Genomic DNA, 26,722 nt, shown 5'->3' on the forward strand with positions numbered 1-26,722 from the left:
TTGCTACGTTGTGGAACGTAGCTGCCCTGGATAGTACCTGCGTATATGCAGTACTGTCTTCTGGTGGTGACGGCTTGGTTGGATAACATTCTGGGCTGTTATCCGATACTGGTGGATCATATAAATCCCATGCATCAGCATCATCTTGGGTCATCCCAGTATGTGTGGGTGACTGCATTATAGGTGTTCGCACTGGTGACAATTGTGGTGAGTGCAGTGGGGATAGTTGTGGTGAGACCATTGGTGGTGGTGATTTGTCTCTAACCACTTTGGCCTTTGGTTGCATTTCCGTTTCCTGAAATGCAAGCTTCCTTTTCGATTTGAGTGGAGGTAAAGTCTGAATCTTTCCAGTCTCTTTTTGGATATGTAACCTCTTGTGTATGGTCAGGTTTTTCCATACCTAACTCTTGTTCAAATCGATGTCTTTCCTTGAGTTGCATGGAAAGTCCTTGCTCTTCTGTATAAGAGCTTCTTTTTGGCTCCGAGGCCGCTTTTTTCAGTACCAAAGTTTCTGCTGGTGTAGTCTTTTTCGGTTCCGAGGAGCTTTTTCGGGGTTTTGTCGATTCGATCACTCGGTGTTGAAATCGTTCGCTGCCAGATTCTCGACCAGAGTCGGAAGTCCTCGGCAACTCCTTGGCCTTTTTCAGTGCCGATGTTTGGTCACCTTCCCTTCGGTGGGTTAAGCCATGGACTGCTGGCGGTGGCATCCCCATGGCCTTAATTATCTTGGTGTGACCCTGAGTTTGGGACGGGGCAGGTTTACTCGCGGTTTGTTGCACAGTCGAGGGTCGTTCACTGTCGGATTCATCCGATTCCGTCTCTTGGATGGAGATTCTTTCCTCCTCCTCGACGTCGAGCTGCTCTTTTGGTTTCAACGCCATTTGTAGTCTTCTTGCTCGTCGATCTCTCAAGGTCTTCTTTGATCAAAACGCCCAGCAAGCTTCACAAGTATCCTCTCTGTGTTCGGGTGACAAACACAGATTACAGACCCGGTGCTGGTCTGTATAAGGATACTTTGAGTGACACTTAGGACAGAAACGGAAGGGGGTCCGGTCCATTAGTCTGGGACGACGGGTGTGGTCGGGCCGACCAGGCCTCGGTGAAGAGTGGAAGCCCCGAAGGGCCGCCGAAGCGGTCTTGATGTCAGTGCTGATACACTAACACTAACCCGGTACCGAACGGTAACAATACAGTCGAATTTTCAATACTTTAGCTAACCTTCCCTATTCGAAATACAGAGCGAAGAGGAACACGTCCGAACCCGATGGCGGAAAGAAAACAATCTAAGATGGAGTCGACACCCATGCACAATGGAGCCGAAAAGGAGGAGTCACTCGGTCCCGTGACTCGAAAAAGACTTCTTTGAAGAAAAACAACTTGTAACACTCCGAGCCCAACACTAGATGGCAGGATAATGCACAGCATGTGTATCTGCAGCTACACATGCCACCGAACACTCCTTAACCTTGATGCTGTGGCTGAACAGGCACTATGGCCCCTTTGAGAAGACGGGCCTAGACCTCTTGTTTAAAAAAGGTTAAGTGTTTCTGAGATAGCCTGTGAGTGCCAGGGGGAATATTGGCTGGAGTGATGATGAGTTCCAGACAATAATCATGTTGGATAATGGCAAGGGCCCATTGGTCCGTTTGATGCTGTCCCAGGTGGAGTAGAACTGTTAGAGACTTCCCCCGACAGGTGTTGGGGGATTGGGGGAAGGTGGAGGTAGTCACTGCTTGGCAGTGGAGGAGGACCCGGTGTGGCAGTGCTTTTTTCCCTCCTTTTGATGGTAGTCCTCCTGTAAGAGCCTCTGTAAAAACTTCTGATGTAGGTGGGCAGAGGCTGTCTTGGGTGTGAGGTAGACACCTCCAAACATGGATGACCTATCTGACCCCCCCTGAATCCAGGGAGGCAAAAGGAACCGCGTTGTCTTGTGGTCTGAAGGGAACCCATGGCCTTGGCAGTGCTGGTGGTGTTTTTTTTTTTGCTTCTCTACTGTGGTGTCTATCTGTGGCCCAAAAGGTGCTTTTTGTCAAAGGGAATGTTTTGGTGTTACAGTGGAATCTCTTGGCTTAAAGGTGGCCTTTTTCGAAGCAGCCAATTTGGGGTGAGCAGAGCTGTTTGAGGCCAAGGAGAACAAGGCCGCTGTAGAGCAAGTCTAGTAGTAACATTCAACATTCTGAATGCACTTCAACAGATTCAAACTACCTAAAAAATAAACGCACCAGCAAAGAGGGAATTAGTTACATTAAATCGGACGAGCTCAAAATAGTGGTCTGGATAGGTCTGACAAGTGAAGAAAGCATTTTTTTTTTGCAACAGTCTCAAACAGAAATAAAGCGGGGGAGAGATTATTGACTTGGCTTTTTAAAGAAATATCGCAGGCCCACTGCCTTGTCCAGAAATCACTAGTAAGTGTTGCAAAAGCATTATGACCAGGAACAAACAAGACTTTCGATTTCACAGAATTAAATTACAGTGAGTTGCCCGTCAACTACCTAGCCACTGCTACCAGGCATGCTCAGAAGCTGTGAAAGCCATGTGTAGAATAGTGAGAAAAAAAGAAATAATCTGAGTGTCATCGGCACCTCTCATGAACGTCAGACTAAAAGAATGTATCAGCTGAGAATGCAGGGACTAATACAAACTCAACTAGGTGGGGTTCAAAGAAGACCCGAAGCACACCCTGATCCATGTACTCGGAGCAAAAAGGGCAAAGGAAAACCTCCCTGAGAACGAAGATGCATACAAGATTTAATTCAATTAATGGCGGATTCCTGCAACCTGACTTCTGACAGCCATTCCATTCGATCAGCCGCTCACGAGACACCTTATTAAAGGCAGTTGCAAATCAGGCGCTACAAAGATTCATGCCTCCTTCAGATTTGCTAGCATTCACAGATCCAATAAAGAAACTAAAGCCGCTTCAGTAGCAAAGGTTGACCTGAAGCCTGACTGCACCTTGTCCAAAATATTATACTTTACCAAAAAAAAAAAAAAAAAAAAAAAAAAAAAAAAGGTGACAGATGCACATTAGTAAACGTCTCTAGGATTCTCACCAGGAAATGGAAAATATAAGAGCCAATATTTACTCAGACAGGCAGGGTCGCCTGGTGTTTTACTGGGGGCCGGTCACTTGAGATCAGAATGAACACAGCATTTTCCACGCCTTAGGGACAGATGCAGAAATAACAGACTTACTGCAGTCCTGCATGTGTGACAAACAGGGGTTCACAGACTGCATTCCTTTAGGAGGAAGTGGGTCCAAAGGAGAGCTGAATGAAATATAAAATACCTCCGCCAAACCAGCTGATGTTAAAATATAGAAACTGGATAAAGGGGCGAGCCGGGTCGCGATCCATGCATGACTTGACACGTCTCATTGGATAGGAGGACAGGGAATCAAAAGTATTGTAGATGTGTTTAATTTTGTTTAAGAAAATAATCACAACGCTGGCCACAGAGATCTTGTGGATTTTCAGTAGTCTGGGAAAGGCAAATAGGAGAGGCTAGAGAAGTAACTACAGAAAAAACTTCCTTGGACGCATTTCTAGCATAAACATTTTTATTAGCATAATAGTTGGCCTCAGCAGAGGAAATACTCCTTTTAAGCTCCTTTTGGCTCAGCATCATATTGAACTTGCAATTTACACTCAGGCTTTTGACAACATACCCTCTTCAAAAGAGGAATCATACCACAGGGCAGAATCGTGAGATCTTAGAGCACTGGTACCCGATAATGGGAGAGCCAAGAGGACCCACTTGTGGAAGCACACATAGTCCGTTTCAATTATAGAGTGACAGGCCCAAAACTGTCTTAGCATTAGCAAATTGTCAACTGAAAGTTTGGACTAAGAACAGCTAAAACCACTAGGTTTCCTAAAATGGGCTAGGTTGTGCACAAGATGGGCCCAAGAATTGATGAATTGAACAATAATGACTGCCAGGCTACTATAATAATGTGTCTGCAGTTTAGAGGGTCATATGGGGCTAAAATAAGGTCAGGACAATGAACCTGCCTGGTGCATGCCCTCCTTAACCATCTGCAAGAGGTTTATAACGGCTAAACAATTAAAGCCAGCAAACTCTAACTTGGAACCTTATTAACTTGAGGGAGCATAGCTTATATAAGCTATATTAACATGAAATGGTTATGAATTAATGTGTGATAATGCCGTATAGAAACTATAGTAATGAATTTTGCTTAAACGTGCACTTGAAATGTGACCACGGGGAGTGGCCGCCAATGTATACGTGGACTAATAAAAATGACTAATGTTATGAATTATTATAATTGAATAAGTTTTATACTAATTATTAATGACTATCATTGAAATTGTGCTAAAATCCTTGTAGGCCTTAAGTTAGCATGAGCCGAAGCTTAGCTGCCTGGCTCTCATTTTAAAATGTATTTTTCCTAACTTGCAGTGTGCTGACTTGCAAAAGGACATGACCTCTTGTTTTTCTTCAAACTAGAAGCTGAATGTAACCATTGCAGATCCGGTCTCATGAAATTCACATTGCTTGTAGAAAATATTAGATAAAATGCAACAGTGTAGATTAATGTAATGTACAAGGTCGTTCAAACTGGTGAAGACAATGGAGCTACTGACCAAAAGATGTGCAAAGAATTACAGAAAAGATGAAATCATACCGGACGTGCCACCTCTGAAGACGTCAATTATGGAGACCAATAAAATGTCTGTAAAATAATATGGGGTGAAAGATTAATGACATAATCGGTCTTCTAACTGGGTGAAGATAGTGGGGTATAACCAATGACCAATGACATTTTAGGGGAATGTACAACGAAAAAGGGATATAAACCCATGACACAGAGAACCAAGAGAGAGGTGACTTACTTTGGTTTTACTTAAACCATCCTTTTCTTAGGTTGCCCATTTTACACTTTACCTCCTTATGAGGGAAGTGCCCCTTCTGCCCCAGAGCTGAATTCGGACTGATGGCGATTTGACTGATGTCCTGAAGAAGAAGACTGAACCTGTGTGCTGAACTAAACCTTGGAGGGTAACTATGACAATGAAATTGTGATTTGTCTGTTTGCTTTTCCTTTCTAGGTACCAACTGCTTACTTTTGACAGGGACCATAGTTTATTTGTTTTCCAAATTGGTGTTCTAAATTGTTTTGCATGAAGCCCAACATGCTAATGCTAATCAGAGGTTAGGACAGGGGTTCACTACACTGACGCAAATAGACAAATGACTGAACCTATGCTTTGTTGAACTGACGCGTTGATGACACTCTGCTAAAATTGACTTATGACGACGCTGTGTTATGTGCTAATGATTGCGTTCCTTGCGTTGTTCAAGTCTTATTCAAGCTGCCAAATTATGACAATGTTATTGAGTGTTTTGGTTCTGAAATTAACACACATGCTTTTAGAATTGTAATCAATAGGGAATAAACATCATAAAATTATACTAAACTGGTGTGGTTATTCATGACTGCAAGGTCATGGTAGTGTCTTGAATTGATTAATGACTGACTAAAGTGAAATGTAGTGTGGTAATAAATATTGATGACATTATTGATGTATTGATTGACATATTGATTAGTTATCTCTGGGTCAAAAGATCCGTTGGCCTAAAACAAGTCTTGATGTGTAATAAATTATCATAAAGGGACGCGTTAACAGTTCTGGTAGCAGAGCGACGGTTTGGCCCTTTGGGGCCCTAGGACGGAGAATTATTCTTTAAATTGTTTTTCTGAGATAATGCAAATTGGAGTTATGATGTGTTTCTAAATTCACCATGATTTTCCTGGGATCTCGGAGCCTGCGTAAGTGAGTTGGGAATGTTCTCTGCGTTTTAACATGCGTGGTGTAGAATTTGCACTTGCTCAGTGTAAGGAAATGACTCCTTGGCATGGTTACCCCCTGACTTTTTGCCTTTGCTGATGCCAAGTTATGATTTGAAAGTCTGCTGAGGCCCGCTAACCAGGCCACAGCACCAGTGTTCTTTCCCTAACCTGTACCTTTGTCTCCACAATTGGCACACCCTGGCATCCAGGTAAGTCCCTTGTAACTGGTACCCCTGGTACCAAGGGCCCTGATGCCAGGGAAGGTCTCTAAGGGCTGCAGCATAACTTATGCCACCCTCGGGATCCCTCACTCAGCACAGACACACTGCTTGCCAGCTTGTGTGTGCTGGTGGGGAGAAAATGACTAAGTCGACATGGCACTCCCCTCAGGGTGCCATGCCAACCTCACACTGCCCATGGCATAGATAAGTCACCCCTCTAGCAGGCCTTACAGCCCTAAGGCAGGGTGCACTATACCATAGGTGAGGGCATAAGTGCATGAGCACTATGCCCCTACAGTGTCTAAGCAAAACCTTAGACATTGTAAGTGCAGGGTAGCCATAAGAGTATATGGTCTGGGAGTCTGTCATACACGAACTGCACAGCACCATAATGGCTACACTGAAAACTGGGAAGTTTGGTATCAAACTTCTCAGCACAATAAATGCACACTGATATCAGTGTACATTTTATTGTGAAATACACCCCAGAGGGCATCTTAGAGATGCCCCCTGAAAACATACCCGACTTCCAGTGTAGGCTGACTAGTTTTGCCAGCCTGCCACACACCAGACATGTTGCTGGCCACATGGGGAGAGTGCCTTTGTCCCTCTGTGGCTAGTAACAGCCTGTACTGGGTGGAGGTGCTTTTCACCTCCCCCTGCAGGAACAGTAACACCAGGCGGTGTGCCTCAAAGGCTCACCCCCTTTGTTACAGCGCCACAGGGCATCCCAGCTAGTGGAGATGCCCTCCCCCTCCGGCCATTGCCCCACTTTTGGCGGCAAGGCCAAAGGAGATAATGAGAAAAACAAGGAGGAGTCACTGGCCAGTCAGGACAACCCCTAAGGTGTCCTGAGCTGAGGTGACTCTGACTTTTAGAAATCCTCCATCTTGCAGATGGAGGAGTCCCCCAATAGGATTAGGGATGTGCCCCCCTCCCCTCAGGGAGGAGGCACAAAGAGGGTGTAGCCACCCTCAGGGCTAGTAGCCATTGGCTACTACCCTCCCAGACCTAAAACACACCCCTAAATTGAGTATTTAGGGGCCATCAGAACCTAAGAAACTAGATTCCTGCAACCTAAGACGAAGAAGGACTGCTGACCTGAAGCCCTGCAGAGAAGACGGAGACACCAACTGCTTTGGCACCAGCCCTACCGGCCTGTCTCCCCACTTCAAGAGAAACTGCAACAGCGACACGCTCCCCAGGGTCCAGCGACCTCTGAAGCCTCAGAGGACTACCCTGCATCTAAAAAGGACCAAGAAGTCTCGAGGACAGCGGCCCTGTCCAACGAAACCAAAACTTGCAACAAAGAAACAACTTTAAAAGGACTCCACGTTTCCCGCCGGAAGCATGAGACTTTCCACTCTGCACCCGACGCCCCCGGCTCGACCTGCGGAGAAACATCACTACAGGGAGGACTTCTCGGCGACTGCGACCCTGTGAGTAGCCAGAGTTGACCCCCCTGAGCCCCCCCCCAGCGCCGCCTGCAGAGGGAATCCAGAGGCTCCCCCTGACCGCGACTGCCTGCTTCCAAGAACCCGACGCCTGGTAAAGACACTGCACCCGCAGCCCCCAGGAACTGAAGGATCCGACCTCCAGTGCAGGAGCGACCCCCAGGTGGCCCTCTCCCTTGCCCAGGTGGTGGTTACCCCGAGGAGCCCCCCCCTCCCTTGCCTGCCTGCTTCGCTGAAGAGACCCCTGGGTCTCCCATTGAAACCTATTGCAAACCTGACGCCTGTTTGCACTCTGCACCCGGCCGCCCCCGTGCCGCTGAGGGTGTACTTTTTGTGCTGACTTGTGTCCCCCCCGGTGCCCTACAAAACCCCCCTGGTCTGCCCTCCGAAGCCACGGGTACTTACCTGCTGGCAGACTGGAACCAGGGCACCCCCTTCTCCATTGAAGCCTATGTATTTTGGGCACCACTTTGACCTCTGCAACTGACCGGCCCTGAGCTGCTGGTGTGGTAACTTTGGGGTTGCTCTTAATCCTCAACGGTGGGCTACCTTGGACCCAACTTTGAACCCTGTAGGTGGTTTACTTACCTGCACAACTAACAAATACTTACCTCCCCCAGGAACTGTTGAAATTTGCACTGTCTAGTTTTAAAATAGCTTATTGCCATTTTCACCAAAACTGTACATGCTATTTTGCTGATTCAAAGTTCCTATGATACCTAAGTGAAGTACCTTTCATTTGAAGTATTGATAGTAAATCTTGATCCTGTGGTTCTGAAAATAAACTAAGAAAAGATGTTGTTCTATATAAAAACCTATTGGCCTGGAATAGTCTTTGAGTGTGTGTTCCTCATTTATTGCCTGTGGGTGTCCAACAAATGCTTAACACTACCCTCTGATAAGCCTACTGCTCAACCACACTACCACAAAATAGAGCATTAGAATTATTTCTTTTTGCCACTATCTTACCTCTAAGGGGAACCCTTGGACTCTGTGCATGCTATTTCTTATTTTGAAATAGTACATACAGAGCCAACTTCCTACACTCTGCTTATGCATTCTTGCAGGTGTTTGGTGAAGTTTGTGTGTGTTTAGGTAAGGTAATGTTGTTTTAGCAGGAGTGGGCGTACTCTGCAGTATTAGAGTAGGGAAGTCGGCGTACTTCATATGAGTGTGGTGCTTTGTGCTAAAAAAATTATCCACGTCGTTGGTTGTTAATGTACGGACCCGTCGTGGTCTAAGACTCCGGAGTATATTGACAAGTGTAGGAGACACTTGGGTTTATGTTGTAATTTGTGCGGTTTAATTAGGTCAATCGGGCGTGGTTGACAAGTCGAGTTTAAGTCAAATTGTATGTGTGAAACTTTCGATGGAGATTTAGCAAGTTCTAAAGTGCACTAGGACAAATCATTGACAAGTCGAGAGTAGGATTTGCGGGTTGAATTCTGCTTGCGGGTGCGGGAACTGAGAAGGAGAGAGTAGCGGCCGAGGCTTCAAGCAAAATCTCTGTAAAGTTCTGAAGCGGTTGTGTACCCTTCCTGTAGTAAACCGGCAAATTTAAGTTGTTGTTAAAGGTACTCGCAGTAATTTTGCATTAGTTTGGTGTGAATCCAGTAAGGGGCGGACAAGCTGCAAGACTTTGTCAGCTGCAGTGTGTGAGTGTGACGTCAGTGGTACCGCGCTGAGATAGGTCAGTTGCCGAGAGGGGTCGCGTACGGATTGGCTGCCGTCCGTGAGAGGCAATAGGTTGAGAAAGGTGGGTGAAGAGTGTCCTGGGAATTAAAGTCACTTCCTGATTAAATACAGATAAAAGAAAAGACGCAAAGATGAATTTTATCAAAGCTTTTAGGAGCGCTCTGAAAGGAGACGCATACATTATGGCGAGTGAAGGGGAGCCTACACCGCCTGAGGGTACTCCAGCTTATATAGTCATGGAGGAAAAGGGTGTCGCGCCTTGCTTATGGATGAAACAGTGGCGCAAACTGACAGAAAAGGAGGGATGTTTTGCGTTTCCAGAGCACAGAACGTTCAATACGAGAATTTTAGAGAATTTGAGGTGGATGTTAAGTGTACAAGAGCCACCTCCAAGGCCAGCTTAGTACGAGGCATTAGCAGTCTGGGATTTAATGGCTATTAAACAAAGACAGCAGAGATTCGAGAGGAGAATGAAAAGGGCAGAAAAGACTTTAGCTGAGGCTAGATGGGACAATGAGAGCAAAATCTGGAGACGAGGAATAGTTGACGGACTCAAACTGTTTCCAGCAACAGCACAGGGAGACGAGACGCAGGGGAAGAAAGCCACCTGTAAAACAGACAAGGACTCTAATAAGACTAAAGAGACTAAGAGATCTTGGATAGAAGAAGATGATTCAGACGATGAAGAGTTCCCTAATCAGTTATTGCATGATCGCCCGCCACCTTATGCAGTAGCGACAATGTCCCAAGCATCAGTGCGGGTCCTGGGAACCAGACGCAGGAGAAGGGAGTTACTGATACAGTGCAGACTAGTGATACAGTTTTGACACAAAGTGGTGTCAGTGTACCCACTGCGTCAGACATGCAGACACAGTTGCAACCTCCACAGCAGATACAGAGAATCTATCCAGACGTCCCAGTACTAGAGACTACTACAAATCTGATAGTGCCGTCTGACCCGATATATACAAAATTGAGGTTAGTGCAGATTGAGCCAACTCCACAATTGCTGCCCCAGCAACAGCTGATACCAGGGTATAGTCCAGCAGCAGGACTACATTAGTACCTGCCCCAGCTTCAGTGAGTCAAGCTCTGGGAGTTACTGCTCTGCGGGGTTTGGGACCAGGTCAGCAATCAGTTGAAAGACCAAGGTCCTTGCTAGACCTTAGCCCGGTTGAAACACCTTTGGAGGCAATGAGACAGGCAGGGCTAGATGTGCTAACCCCACAGACAATAAGTACGAGTGCTTCACAGTCGTCAATGATGCATGCAGGGAATATTTCACTGCAAGGTTTTACAGTGCAACAGTTGAAAGAGGGGTTAGAGAAGACTCCTGCTTCGCAAACTACTGCAGTGACCGCAGAGAAATCTGAAAGAGATGAGTACCTAAATTTTGTAAGACTGGGTGTGGAAGCTGCTGAACTAGTGGAAGGGACAATAGGGGTAAACAGATTAGAATCGTACACAGAAGCGGAGTTAAGGTATCTGTGCCCCAAGATTACTAAAGAAGTGGGCAAGGTGCATCAGAGGTTGGCGAACCTGGCAGACAAGTACAATATTGACATTGAGAATACTAAGCATTTGAAAAGAAGTTACAGATTAGACTTCGACTCTAAAGATTTTGATCACATGAGGCAGCTGGAATAAAAGCGCATCTCAAGGAAATACTGCACAGATCTGGGGAGCCTTAGAAAAGTGGGAAGGCAGATGAGCAAAGAAAAGAGATAAGGAGAAAAGCGACAGTCCAGGATCAAGTCCGACTAAATCCTCACCAGACACTGGGACAGTAAAGATACTCCCGATGAGAGAAACAGCTGGAGGGGTTCTAGTTCATGTATGGTGGACGAGGGGAGACATTTTGTCATTCACAAACGATTATCCCAGGTTGAGGGAGAAACCGATAGAGTGGTATCAGCAGACTGATAGGTTTGTGAAACTTGCAAAATGTCTCTGGGAAGATTTGAATACCTTGTTTGAGATTATTGTTCCACCTGACTTATGGCTTGAGTGCAAGGGAGGTGTAGATTGGCCCACACAGGAGCCGGCAAGGGATAAGGTGACTGGAGCACCATCTAAGGAAGTGATGAAGTACTATCATAAAGTGAATGAGTTTTTGAAACAGAAGGTGTCGCCGAAAGTGACTGATTGGCAGAAAATCGACTGGACCTCACAGGAGGTTAAAGAGTCAATCCATGCTTACTATGAGAGGTTATTGAAAGCGTTCAAACATTACAGTGGCACAGACTATTGAGCCGAAAGACATGAACCATCTTATGTTTAGATTTGTTGAAGGGCTGAGACCATAGGTTAGCCAGATGATTAAGAATCATTTGATCTGTTGGCAAGCGAAGCCAATTGATGAGGTGCTGCAGTATGCAAAATACTGCAGTGATGAGATTGAGCTAAACCAGAGAAAGCTGAAGGAAAAAGTGATGGTGATGCAGATTAAAGCAGCGCAGGCAGGTATGTAAGGGAATGGAATTCAGCAGATGATACAACAGCAACCGCAAGGGAATGGTGTGTTTCAGGCGCAACTGAGAGGTCGAGGTTTTGTGAATCGTGTTCCAGACTTTAATACTGTTGTGGTTCAAAATGATGTACAAGGGATGAAAAAGATGTCGCCATGTCACGCGTGCGGGTGCGTGGGGCATTGGAAGCGGGAATGCCCGAATGCGGTGCGCATGATGGTGTCGTTCAACAAAGCACTGATGTCGGTACATTTCAAAATGTGAGAGGTCCAAAAATGAGAAGTCAAAATCAGAACTTCCAAAATAACATGGTTCAGATGCAGGGGCTACAGCCCATGCAGCAAATGCCGCGTGTTCAGCCAGCACAAATGTAGCAGGTACAACAGCAGGTTCCCATGGTACCTAGACAGCAAATGCAATTACCCTTAGCTCCAATAGACAGCAACAGGTGATGCTTCCTCAGCAGGTCACAGGTCAAGTAGTGAGCCAAAATAATACAGTGCAGCAGTTCCCATTACGTGGTGAAGATGGAATGAATGATGAATGGTCGGATGAGAGTTCAGACAGTGAGGAGTGCAGGTTTGCAGCATCCCTAGAAGTAGATCAAAGGGGAACCTATGTAGAGGGAAAGGTGATGGGACACAAGGTTTCATTCTTGGTTAACACAAGAGCTACACGCTCTACAGTCAGAAGTGTAGAGGTTCCGAAACTGCCACTTTCAGGGCGTACCATAAGAATGGTAGGAGTAGCAAATCAGTATTTGACAAACCCGATTACCGATCCAGTTCAAGTTGAGATTGGAAAATTCCAGGGACTGCATACGTTTGTAGTCTGCGATTCAAGTCCCGTGTCCCTACTGGGAAGAGACTTACTGTGAAAAATGAAATGTTCAATTACCTGTTCCAATGATGGAACTGAGGTGTAGACAAACAGTGATGATGATGGGGATGATGGTCAGTTCTCAGAGTTAGAGACGGAGACAGCGAATGAGAATTACCCTTTGATAACCTTATTCCTGATGCTTACAGTGACTGACTTACCAGCTGAGTTACAGGGAACAGTGACAGAGAAAGTGTGGGACCTGACAGGAAAAGAAGTGGGGCTGAAAGAAGGAGTAGAACCGGTTAAGGTGCAAGTGAAGCCAAATTCAGTGTTTCCCCAGGTGCCACAGTACCACATGGCACACAATGTCCTTATCCATGTGTTGCAGATAATTGCGGATTTTGTAATCCAGGGAGTTCTAAAGGAGGTATTGAGCAGCCCATGTAATTCACCAATAATGGGTCAGAAAAAGCCTTGTGGGAAGATTCGAATTGTGAAGGATTTGAGGAAAATAAATGAGATTGTGGTGAAATGTTGCCCCATAGTGCGAACCCTTTGACTCTGCTACTGCAGGCAGGTCGCTCCCCGCTCCGCCTTTCCACGCTCCATTCAGTTTTTTCACTGCTCCTTTAGCCAGTTTCCCGCCGCTGCGTCCCCTGCGGCCCCTCCCCCGTCCTTCTCACCGCTCCTTTAGCCAGTTTCCCGCCGCTGCGTCCCCTGGGGCCCCTCCCCCCTCCTTCTCACCGCTCCTTTAGCCAGTTTCCCACCACTGCGTCCCCTCCCCCCTCCTTCTCACAGCTCCTTTAGCCAGTTTCCCACCGCTGCGTCCCCTGCGGCCCCTCCCCACTCCTTCTCACCGCTCCTTTAGCCAGTTTCCCGCCACTGTGTCCCCTCGGCACCTCCCCAAAGCCCTCCCATTGGACAGGCCCTCCCGCCTCCCAGCTGCCACACCCACCCTCCCCTCCTCTTATGCCAGCCGCAGCGCAGTGACAGGGAGCAACCTTTGACCCTGCTACTGCAGGCAGGTCGCTCCCCGCTCCGCCTTTCCGCTCTTCATCCCGTTTTTTCACCGCTCCTTTAGCCAGTTTCCCGCCCCTGCGTCCCCTCCCCCCTCCTCCTCACCGCTCCTTTAGCCAGTTTCCCGCCGCTGCGTCCCCTGCGTCCCCTCCCCCCTCCTTCTCACCGCTCCTTTAGCCAGTTTACCGCCACTGTCACGACTCACGTGCTGCTTGCGCCTGGAAACCGCAGATCTTGTGGCGTGGGTCTTGAAGGTTCGGCTTTGGCCCAGAAAGGGGCGACTCTTTCTAGTAGCCACGGTGCTGTAGGCAATGGAACCGCCAAGAACAGACCGTGCCCTTTAGAAATAGTGCCAGAGGGAAAAAAAAACAAAAGGGGAAAAAACCTCCAAACAGTGGATTCCTGAAACAAGAACAAAAAACCAGGAATCAAAAAGAAACAAAAATGCAGGTAAACACGAGTTTGACAAGATTCAGAACCGAAGGCTAAGAATCAGGAGCGAAGACACAATCAGAGCAGATAGTGTTGCAGCGCAAGGAAAGAGAGAAAACAGAGCCCTTATATACCAAGAAACAGGAAATGACCAAACAGGAAGTAAAGATGCCATCTTAGATAGGGAAGAAGTACATAGGACAGAATAGAACAGAAACCATAGAAAATAGGGAACAAGGAATGCTGGGAGGAAAAAGGTAATATGGGAAGGGGGGAAAGACAAAGAAAGGACAAGAAAAATGCCTCAGAAAGCAAAGAAGAAAAAGAAGAAAAAGAAGAGGTAAGGAGGGGTCAGAGGGAAACAGGGACGCAACAGAAGGCAGAGCGAGGCCCCGAGTAAAATCTGGGGCCTCGCGCGGTACACAGCAGGCTCGGGGTGCGCCGCGTCCTGGGGACGCGCTGCACGGCGCGAGCTGAATGTTCGGCTCGCGCCGCGTGGTGCGGCGCGACAGTAGGTTCCCCCCCCCCGAAGGTCCAGGTTTGATGGGAAACAAACGATGAAAACGAGAAATCAGAAGAGGGGCTTGAACAGAAGATGCATCTTCCCAAGAGCATTCACTGAGAGGATATCCCTTCCAGTGAATCAAATACTGAAGACGTCGGTGAAAAAGGCGAGAGTCACAAATTTCCTGAACCTCAGGCACATCATTCACCAACACAGGAGGAGGACAAGGAAACTGATGAGAGAAAGGGTCAGGGACAAAAGGTTTGAGCTGGGATACATGAAAGACAGGATGAATTTTCCAAGTATGAGGCAAGCGAAGATGAACAGTGACAGGATTGATCAACTGAACAATACGGAAAGGCCCATAATAGCGAGGCGTGAACTTATTTAGAGAAAGGCGAGAGGCAAGAATTTGGAAGAAAGCCAGACTTTATCTTGAGGGTGATAATCTGGAGTGGGTCCACGTTTCTTATCTGCGATCTTCTTCATATATCTCTTGGTGTTCAATAAATTAGATCTAATTAGCCTATGGAGTTGCAAGAGACGTGTGGAAAAAGATGTAATTGCAGGCAGAGGAGAGGTAGATTGAGGAGAAGTAGGAAAAGAGGTAGGATGATAGCCATAGGAGCAGAAAAAAAGGAGTGACCTTGGAGGCACTATGGACAGTATTGTTGTAGGAATATTCAGCAATAGGAAGATAAGTGTTCCAGTTGCTTTGGGTGGCATTACAAAAACAGCGAAGGTATTGTTCTAATCCTTGGTTCAAACGCTCGGTTTGTCCATTGGTCTGAGGGTGGAAACCGGTTGATAGTGCAATATTGATGTTGAGTGTCTTGCAAAAATATTTCCAAAACCGGGAAATATACTGAGGTCCTCTGTCAGATATAATGGTATGTGGAAGTCCATGGAGACGGAAAATATGGTCGATAAATATCTGGCTCAATTCTTGAGATGTAGGTAACTTCTTTAGGGCAGTGAAGTGAGCCATTTTAGTGAAAGAATCAACAGTGACCATGATAACCTGGTTTCCAGCTGATGGTGGAAGTGAACACAAAGTCAGTGGAAATAGTATGCCATGGAGTTGGTGGAACCGGCAAAGGCTGTAGTAATCCTGCAGGTCTGGTACGGGAAATCTTGACTTGGGCACATATGGGACAAGCCTGAACATATCTTTCGACATCTGATTTCCAGGTAGGCCACCAGAAAGATCGCGAAAGAAGTTCTTGCGTGGCCTTGATGCCTCTATGACCAGCAACCGGTGAATCATGGCACATCTGTAATGCCTTGTCTCGAACTCTGTTAGTAGGGAGGAATAACAGATTCTGATGATAATAGTATCCTTCTTTCTTGCATAAAAAGGTTCTTAATTTCTCTATTTCGCTATTAGACAGGCTGGAGTACTCCAATTGTACCTCCTCCAGAAAAGATTGAGCAACTCCAATGATCTTACTAGGCTCCAGTAGAAACTGAGACGGGGAAGGAGTACAGTCTGGATAACGGCGAGACAGAGCATCAGCCAGAATGTTTTGAGATCCAGGAATATAGGTGATGTAAAAGTCATACTGACTGAAGAAAAAGGCCCAACGGGCCTGGCGACTATTCTGGCATACAAAATTACGTAGACATTGCAGATTACGGTGATCTGTTCTCACCTCGAAAGGCTCCTTGGAACCCATCAGAAACTGTCTCCATTCGCTGCAGGCTGTCTTCAGAGCTAACAACTCTCTTTCTAGTACTGAGTAATGTTGTTCAGCTGTAGAGAGAATATGGGACAAATAGAAAACAGGATGTTCAAGACCATCATCCTCTTGTAGTTGGAGTAAGACAGCTCCAATAGCTCTTTTGGAAGCATCGGTAACTACAATAAACTGTTTGTTGGTATCTGGGTGTCTTAAGATGGGAGCTTGAGTGAAAGCCTTCTTTAAATCTTGAAAAACTGTCTCAGCGTCCTTAGTCCAGACAAACCCCTGCTTTAGATTTTCCTTCTTTAAAGTATGAGTTATATGGCTGGTCTGTTTAGCAAAGTCTTGAATGAACTGCCGATAAAAATTTGCTAATCCTAGGAAACATTGTGTTTCTTTAATAGAAGAGGGAGAAGGCCAATCGAGAATTGCTTGTACCTTTTCTTGGTCCATAGCTATGCCGGTGGGACTTAAATGATAACCCAGATATTTGACTTCCGTCTTATCGAACTCACACTTTTCGGGTTTACAGGATAGTTGATGTGCTCGGAGTCTTTGGAGGACTTGTTTCACATGAGAAGAATGGAGATCGGGATGTCTGGAAAAGATAAGGATGTCGTCTAAGTAGATTACGACTGTCTGGTTCAAGAGATCGGAAAATATTGAGTCCATAAATCTTTGAAATATTGCAGGGGCATTCGTAAGACCGAAAGGCATGACTTTGTACTCAAAATGACCAAATGGTGTCCTGAATGCCGTTTTCCACTCGTCTCCTTCTTTTACACGTAAAAGGTGGTAAGCTCCTCGAAGATCCAACTTGATAAAATGTTGAGCCCCTCTGACTGCCTCTAGAATATCCTTGATGAGGGGCAAAGGATAACGATCCTTTATAGTTATTTTATTTAGGCCTCGAAAATCCAGGCAAGGACGAAGATCTTTGGTCTTCTTAGGTACAAAAAAGAGAGGAGCCCCTGCCGGAGAAGACGATGGAACAATGAGACCACTCTGTACATTTTCCTCCAGATACTCCTTAAGAACTTCCTTTTCAGGTTCCGTGAGAGAATACATCCTCCCAAAGGGGACGACTGTTCCAGGTTCCAAAGGAATAGCACAATCGTACTCTCGATGTGGAGGTAATAAAGGTCTGGATGGCTTTTGAAACACATCTTGAAACTCTAAATAATGTTCAGGAACTCCTTGGACAGTATTGATGGAATATTCTGTAGTACTCTTAATAGGTGTTAATCTGTTCGGTGACCAATATTTGTCGGAAGCAAAGCAGTTCTCTTGACAAAACTGTGAGGACAAGGAAATTGTCCCGGTTACCCAGTTTACATACGGATTATGTCTTGTAAACCATGGAATTCCGAGAATAATGGTATGGTTGGGAGATGAAATGAGATCAAAGGAGATGTGTTCCTGATGATTACCAAACTGTAAATTTAACATCAAGGTCGTAGTATCGACTGGACCTGAGGATATCAAGGATCCATCCATGGTGTGCACTTGTTCAGGAATGTCTTTGGGTTGTGTGGGAATCTGTTGATTAGTGGCCCAAGTCTTATCCATGTATATACCACTAGCACCATAATCTAATAATGCCATAGTTCTTTCTTGGCGGCCATCAGGTAGTTGTAATATGACAGGTAACATGAACAAGTATGTTGTATTGCCATTAAATGAACTGATGGAAGGTATAGCCGATGATCCCGTCCCCTCCCTTCTTACAGAGGACGGGAAGTGGCGTTTCCCGAGGGTCTTGGTGGACGTACAGGACAGGTACGAAGCATGTGACCAGCAGATCCACAGTATAGGCACAATCCCTTCTTCCGTCTGTCTTCCCTCTCACTCGCTGAGAGCGGCCCTCGAGTAGCATCCACTTGCATGGGTTCCCCTTCTATGTCTCTAGCAGGGGGACGAGATTCCTCAGAACGAGGCAGATACATCCGTGGAGTGCTTGGCTGGGAAGATCCTCTACTCCTTCTCTTCTCCATTCGTCGTTCTTGAAGACGATACTCGATGGAAAGTGCTTGATCCATCAGGCCACGAAGATCTTCAACTCTGGTGGAATGAACTAATTCATCCTTTATGTCTTCCTTAAGTCCTCTGCGAAACAAAGTTACCAGGGTATGTTCCACCCAAGTGGTCTCTGCCGCTAACTGACGGAAACGTGTAATATATTGAAGGACATCTTGGGAACCTTGCTGGATATCACATAATGCTTCCTCTGCCGAGGCTTCCAATCCTGGACGACTAAACATTTGTTTGAAGCGGATCACGAAGTCAGAATAGTCCGCCAATACCGGATCGTTGGATGACACCATCGGGGTTGCCCATGCCAAGGCAGGACCGGATAATGCACTGATAAGATATCCCACCTTTGTCCTGTCAAGAGAGAATTGGGTAGGTCTAAAGGCGAAGTACACAGTTAATGCATCCAGGAATTCACGCAGTTTAGTTGGTTCACCAGAGAAACGAGGAGTAGAGGCGGAGATAGTCGGAACATCGCCACTGCGGAAGGCCAAAGCCTGTCATAACACAGCGTTCTCATTGCGCAATTGTTGCAATTCCTGAGCTTGTTGTTGAATAGTAGTCAGAAGAGATGAATCAGGATCTGCAGCAGCCGCCACTGTATCATCCATGGTGTCAGAAGACGTCGGAATGGTTGGGCGCTGCAATCTGTCACGACTCACGTGCTGCTTGCGCCTGGAAACCGAAGATCTTGTGGCGTGGGTCTTGAAGGTTCGGCTTTGGCCCAGAAAGGGGCAACTCTTTCTAGTAGCCACGGTGCTGTAGGCAATGGAACCGCCAAGAACAGACCTTGCCCTTTAGAAATAGTGCCAGAGGGAAAAACCCCCCAAAGGGGAAAAAAACCTCCAAACAGTGGATTCCTGAAACAAGAACAAAAAAACAGGAATCAAAAAGAAACAAAAATGCAGGTAAACACGAGTTTGACAAGATTCAGAACCGAAGGCTAAGAATCAGGAGCGAAGACACAATCAGAGCAGATAGTGTTGCAGCGCAAAGAAAGGGAGAAAACAGAGCCCTTATATACCAAGAAACAGGAAATGACCAAACAGGAAGTAAAGACGCCATCTTAGATAGGGAAGAAGTAAATAGGACAGAATAGAACAGAAACCATAGAAAATAGGGAACAAGGAATGCTGGGAGGAAAAAGGTAATATGGGAAGGGGGGAAAGACAAAGAAAGGACAAGAAAAATGCCTCAGAAAGCAAAGAAGAAAAAGAACAGGTAAGGAGGGGTCAGAGGGAAACAGGGACGCAACAGAAGGCAGAGCGAGGCCCCAAGTAAAATCTGGGGCCTCGCGCGGTACACAGCAGGCTCGGGGTGCGCCGCGTCCTGGGGACGAGCTGCACGGCGCGAGCTGAATGTTCGGCTCGCGCCGCGTGGTGCGGCGCGACAGCCACTGCGTCCCCTCCCCTTCCCCCTTTTTCTCACCGCTCCTTTAGCCAGTTTCCCGCCACTGCGTCCCCTGAGGCCCCTGCCATCAGCCCTCCCATTGGACAGGCCCTCCCGCCTCCCAGCTGCCACACCCACCCTCCCCTCCTCTTATGGCAGCCGTGCCGAAGGCGCGCCAAAGGCAAGCCCGTCTCCGCCCGTCCGCGCCTGGACGGCGCCCAGCACCACACCCCCTGGTCCGCGAGACCCCTGCACCTCCAGACGCCGCTACACGGCCGACCAACTCAACGCCCTCAACCCCGGGCGCATCACAGTATGCTCCCTGTCCTCACCAAGGAACACCCACGGACCCTTCGCATGCCGCACCTGCAGATTCACCTGCGACAGAACAACGAAACCAACAAAGACCGAAACCAACCACCTCCACTGCATACTCAACACCCGCTCCTCACGCAAGCATGCAATCGACCTCTGGGACGTGCTCGACTCCACCGCCCCAGACGTAGCCTTCCTTACCGAAACCTGGTGGAACGACTCCTCAGCGCCCGACATCACAATAGCCATCCCGGACGGCTACAAGATCATCCGTAGGGAACGTAAAAACGGAATCGGAGGAGGCATAGCCATCGCCCACAAATCCTCCCTCAAGGTCGACACCCACACTGACAACTCTCTCAAGACCGCCGAACACCTACACTTCCGCATCCACACCGACCCCAACACCACTCTCAGAGGAACGCTCATCTACAGACCCCCCGGACCATGAGCACCATTCAGCGAATCCCTCGCTGACCTCACCAGCACCCACGCACTCACCTCAACAGATTACATCCTCCTCGGGACCTAAATTTCCACCTGGAGAACAGCAACGACACCAACTCCACTACCATGATCGACAACCTCACCAACCACAGCCTCAGACAACTCGTCAACACACCAACCCACATCGCCGGCCACACGCTTGATCCCATCTTCTCCTCAAGCGCCCAGGTCACCTTCAACCATACCACCGTACTCCACTGGCCCGACCACCACTGCATCCACTTCACCTACAAGAAACCTACCGAGCACCACCGCACCCAACAACCACCCCGCCGATGCAGGAGCAAAGTTACGGAAGTCCAGCTTATCAACGCACTCGCCCAAACCCCCCCCCCCCCGACTCCACCGACCCAGACACCGCCGGCAACAACCTCACCCTGTAGATCAACGGCTGCGCCAACACCCTCGCACCACTCAAAAAACCCACCGACAACCAAGCCAGAAGAAAAGCCGCCTGGTTCACTGACTAGCTCCTAAATTCCAAACGCGACTGTCGGAAGCTAAAAAAGGAATGGCTCCTCAAACGCACACCTGACAGCCTCACAGCCCACAAGGACTCCACCCGCAAGCACCACCAACTCATCAGACAAGCCAAACGATACCACTTGAAGGACCGCCTGGACAACAACACACACGACAGCAAAGAGCTCTTCAGCATTGTGAAAGAACTCTCAAACCCCAGCGCCAACATCAACGACATCCCTCCATCCCAAGAACTTTGCAACGCACTGTCCACCTTCTTCCACCGGAAGATCACCGACATCCACAACAGCTTTGACGCCACTCCCACGCCAGACCCCACCCCCGAACACTCCACCTGTGCAAACCACCTGACTTCCTGGACCAACGTGAACGACACAGAGACACGCAAGATCATGAACTCCATCCACTCAGGATCTCCGTCAGACCCCTGCCCTCACCACGTATACAACAAAGCCGACTCCACCATCGCCCCCCCAACTAGGGAAGGTCATCAACATCTCCTTCGAAACAGCAACATTCCCTGAAAAATGGAAACACGCCGAAATCCGTGCCCTCCTCAAGAAGCCCAAAGCAGACCCCAACGATCTAAAGAACTTCCGACCCATCTCCCTGCTCCCTTTCCCAGCAAAGGTAATTGAAAAAATCATCAACAAACAACTAACCAGCCACCTCGAAGACAACGGCATCCTAGACCCCTTCCAGTCTGGCTTCAGACGAAACCACAGCACCGAAACCACCCTTCTCGCCGCCACAGATGACATTAGACGCCAAATGGACAACGGCGAAACATCGGCCCTCATCCTCCTGGACCTATCTGCCACCTTCGACACAGCCTGCCACCGCACCCTGAAATCACGCCTCCACAAAACTGGAATTCAAGGTAAAGCCCTCGACTGGATCGCTTCATTCCTTTCTGGCAGAACCCAGAGAGTCCGCCTCCCCCCTTCCGCTCCGAAGCCACCAACATCATCTGCGGCGTCCCCAAAGGCTCATCCCTCAGCCCGACGCTGTTCAACATCTATATGGCCCCCCTCGCTCAAGTGGCCCGACAACACAACCTCAACATCCTCACCTACACCGACCACACCCAGCTCATCCTCTCAGTCACCAAAGAACCCCACACCGCCAAAACCAACCTCCACAAGGGAATGAAATCCATCGCCGATTGGATGAGAAACAACCGTCTGAAACTGAACTCGGACAAGACGGAGGTCCTCATCTTCGGACCAACCCCCTCCACCTGGGACGACTCCTGGTGGCCCACCGGACTAGGAACCCCGCCGACACCGTCCGACCACGCTCGCAACCTGGGCTTCATCCTCAACTCCTCCCTGACCTTGTCTAAACAGGTCAACGCAGTTTCCTCCTCCTGCTACAACACACTACGCATGCTCCACAGAATCTAAAAGTGGATCCCGACAGAAACAAGAAGAACAGTGACACAGGCCCACGTCAGCAGCAGGCTGGACTACTGCAACGCACTCTATACAGGCATCCCAGCAAAAGACCTACTACGCCTCCAACGTATCCAAAACACCTCTGCCCGGCTGATCCTCAATGTACCCCGCCACAGCCACATCTCCCCACCTGAGAAACCTTCACTGGCTCCCCGTGGACAAAAGGATCACTTTCGAACTTCTTACCCATGCTCACAAAGCGTTCCCCGACACCGGACCGGCCTACCTAAACAACAGACTCAGCTTCTACACCCCCACCCGTCAGCTCCGCTCCACTAACCTCGACGTCGTCCCCCGCATCCGAAGAAAGACCTCCGGCAGCAGATCCTTCTCATACCTCGCCGCCAAAACCTGGAACACCCTCCCCACCAACCTGCGACGGCCTCAAGACCTACTCACATTCAGAAGACTCCTCAAGACCTGGCTCTTCCACCAGTAACACCAGCTCTCCCCCCTGGCCTTGAAACCCTCACAGGTACGTAGCGCCCTTTATAAATTCAATGATTGATTGACTGATCATGTTTCAGGTCCCGTGTGATGCAGAGTGGTTCACCGTTGTTGACTTGTCACAAGCGTTCTTTTCAGTGCCTCTACATGAGGATAGCCAATTTTTATTCAGTTTCAAATTCTTGGACAAGGTGTACAGTTGGTGCAGAATTCCTCAAGGGTTTTCTGAGTCACCATCCATCTTCAATCAGATATTGAAGAAGGACTTGGAGTCATTAGAACTGCTTTTCAGTTCGACTCTGGTGCAATACATTGACGACTTGCTGATTGCGTCCAGAACAAAAGACGACTGCAGGTATGACACAATTGCCTTACTGAACCATTTGGGAAAGAACGGACATAAAGTGTTTCCAAAGAAGCTGCAGTACTGTCAGAAAGAGGTAAAATACTTAGGGCACTTGATTGAGAGAGGGCCCAGGAGAATATCAAAGTAAAGAGTGACAGCTATACTACAGATGAACCCCCGACAAAGAGAGATGTTAGGATGTTTTTGGGAATGGTGGGCTACTGTCGTCAGTGGATTCCCAACTTTTCGATTATCTCTAAACCATTAATAAAGCTTTATCCAAGGAAGAGCTTGAGTCATTCAAGGAATTGAGAGAGTGCATGTGCAGGGCACCAGCTTTAGGTATGCCTGATTACACAAAGCCTTTTCTACTGTTTTGTCATAAACGTGATGCTTTGTCGCGCCGCGTGGTGCGGCGCGAGCCGAATGTTCGGCACAAGCCGGGCGTTCGGCTGGGCCCGCACAGCGCGTTTCTAAAACGCGGCGCGCCCCCAGCCTTTCATGCACTTTGAGGCCCCAGGCATTGCATGGGGCCTCGCTCTGTCGTTTTCCACCGCCTTACTGGGGTCTCCTGACCCCTCTTACCTGTTCTTCTTTCTTCTTTCTTGTCCTCTTTCTTTTCTTCTTTCTGGGGTCTTTTTGTTGTACTTTTTTTTATGTCTTCTTCCCTTCCCAGGTTACCTTTCTCTTCCCAGCATTCATTGTTCCCTATTCTCTATGGTTTCTATTCTGTTTTGTTCTATGTACCTCTCCCTGTCTAATATGGTGTCCTTTTACTTCCTGTGGGTCACTTCCTGTCTTTTGGTATATAGGGGCTGTGTTTTCTTCATTTCCTTGCGCTGCAACACTTTCTGCTCAGATAGTGTCTTCGCTCCTGATTTCCTCGCCTTTTTGGTTCTGGATTTCATCGCCCTGTGTTTCCTGAATTTTGTTCTTTTTGATTCCTGCTTTTTGTTCTTGTTTTTCAGGAGTCCTCCTGTTTAGAGGTTTTTTCCCCTTTTGTTCTAAGGGGTTTTTTCCCTCTGGCGCTATTTTCTGAAGGCCACGGTCTGTTCTTGGCGTCTCCATCACCTACAGCACCGTGGCTACCAGAAAGAGTCGCCCCTTTTTGGGCCAAAGCCGAACATCGAAGATCCACGCCACTAGATCTGCAAATTCCAGGCGCAAGCAGCACGTGAGTCGTGACAGATTGCAGCGCCCAACCATTCCGACGTCCTCAAACACCATGGATAATACAGTGGCGGCTGCTGCAGATTCTGATCAATCTCTTTTGACCACGATTCAGCAACAAGCTCAGGAATTGCAACAACTACGCAATGAAAATGCTGCGTTACGACAGGCTTTGGCTCTCCGCACTAGTGATGTTCCGACTATCTCCGCTTCTACCCCTCGTTTCTCCGGCGAACCAACCAAGCTTCGTGAGTTCCTGGATGCATTAACGGTGTACTTCGCCTTCCGACCAACCCAATTCTCCCACGACAGGACCAAGGTGGGTTATCTCATCAGTGCCTTATCCGGTCCAGCCTTGGCCTGGGCAACCCCGATGGTGTCATCCAATGACCCAGTTTTGTCGGACTATTCCACCTTTGTGAGTCGCTTCAAACAAATGTTCAGTCGACCTGGATTGGAAGCCTCTGCAGAAGAAGCCTTATGCGACATTCACCAAGGCTCACAAGATGTTCTGCAATATATAACCCGTTTTCATCAGCTAGCAGCAGAGACCACTTGGGTGGAACGTACTCTGGTAACGTTATTTCGCAGAGGACTCAAAGAAGAAATAAAGGATGAACTAGTACATTCTACCAGAGTGGAAGATCTTCGTGGCCTGATGGATCAAGCACTATCCATCGAATATCGTCTTCAGGAACGGAGATCGGAGAAGAGAAGGAGTAGAGGGTTCTCCCAGCCAAGTACCTCACGAGCTGGTCTGCAGCGTTCTGAGGAACCTCGCCCTCCTGCTAGAGACGTCGAAGGGGAACCCATGCAGGTAGATACTACCCGAGGTCCGCTCTCCGCCAGCGAGCGAGAAGACAGACGCAAGAAAGGGTTGTGCCTGTACTGTGGTTCGGCTGGTCACATAATTCGAAACTGTCCTGTACGTCCGCCCAGGCCATCGGGAAATGCCACTTCCCGTCCTCTGTAAGAAGGGAGGGGACGGGATCTACAGCTATACCTTCCATCAGCTCCTTTAATGACAATACAACCTCCTTGTTCATTTTTCCTGTCTTGTTGCAACTTCCTGACGGTCGTCAAGAAGAGACTATGGCATTACTAGATTGTGGTGCTAGTGGAATATACATGGACCAGACGTGGGCTGCTACTCACCAAGTTCCTACACAATCTAAAGAAGTTCCCGAACAGGTGCACACCGTGGATGGATCCTTATTATCCTCTGGTCCAGTGGACACCACTACCCTGATGTTAAGTTTACAGATCGGAAACCATCAAGAACACATCTCTTTTGATCTTATCACGTCCCCCAACCATACCATTATTCTTGGAATTCCGTGGTTCATCAGACATAATCCATATGTGAACTGGGTAACCCGGACAGTTTCCTTGTCTTCGCAATTTTGTCATGAAAACTGTTTTGCTTCCGACAAGTATTGGTCACCGAAAAGATGTATAGTCACTGAAAGTATTACTGGTTCTTCCATTAATACAGTCCAAGAAGTCCCTGAACACTATTTGGAGTTTCAAGATGTGTTCCAAAAACCATCCAAACCTGTGCTACCTCCACATCGAGACTACGATTGTGCTATTCCCTTAGAACCTGGCACAACCGTTCCTTTTGGGAGGATGTATTCCCTCACGGAACCTGAAAAAGAAGTTCTAAAAGAATATCTGGATGACAATGTCCAGAGTGGTCTTATAGTTCCCTCATCTTCTCCGGCCGGGGCTCCTCTCTTTTTTGTACCCAAGAAGACTAAGGATCTTCGTCCTTGCCTGGACTTTCGAGGTCTGAATAAGATAACCATTAAAGACCGTTATCCTTTGCCTCTCATCAGGGACATTCTAGAAGCAGTTAGAGGGGCTCAACGTTTTACTAAACTTGATCTGCGAGGAGCCTATCACCTTTTACGCATAAAAGAAGGAGATGAGTGGAAGACAGCTTTCAGGACCCCATTTGGTCACTTTGAATACAGAGTTATGCCGTTTGGTCTCACTAATGCCCCCGCAATCTTCCAGAGATTTATGGATTCGGTGTTTTCTGACCTTCTGAACCAGACAGTGGTCATTTACCTAGATGATATTCTGATTTATTCCAGAGATCCTGAACTCCATTCGTCCCATGTGAAACAAGTCCTTCAAAGACTCCGGGCACATCAACTATTTTGCAAACCAGAAAAATGTGAGTTCGACAAGACGGAGGTAAAATACCTGGGTTATCATTTAAGTTCCACCGGCATAGCTATGGACCAAGAAAAAGTACAAGCGATTCTAGACTGGCCTTCTCCTTCTTCTATTAAAGAAGCACAATGTTTTTTAGGATTAGCAAACTTTTATCGGCAGTTTATATTGGACTTTGCAAAACAAACTAGCCACATAACACATACCTTAAAGAAGGAGAATTTAACGAAAGGGTTTATCTGGACTGAGGCGGCTGAAACAGCTTTTCAAGGTTTAAAGAAA

The 26,722-nt window shown here is 47.7% G+C and overlaps 1 protein-coding gene across 7 annotated transcripts in view; it reads right to left on the reverse strand.

Moving 5' to 3' along the window:
• The window catches only part of TRIO (trio Rho guanine nucleotide exchange factor), a 3,522,386-nt gene that overhangs the window by 2,724,807 nt on the left and 770,857 nt on the right, over window positions 1-26,722 (reverse strand). The window lies entirely within an intron of this gene.

This window comes from Pleurodeles waltl, chromosome 2_2, assembly GCF_031143425.1.
Source record: "Pleurodeles waltl isolate 20211129_DDA chromosome 2_2, aPleWal1.hap1.20221129, whole genome shotgun sequence".
NCBI lineage: Eukaryota > Metazoa > Chordata > Amphibia > Caudata > Salamandridae > Pleurodeles > Pleurodeles waltl.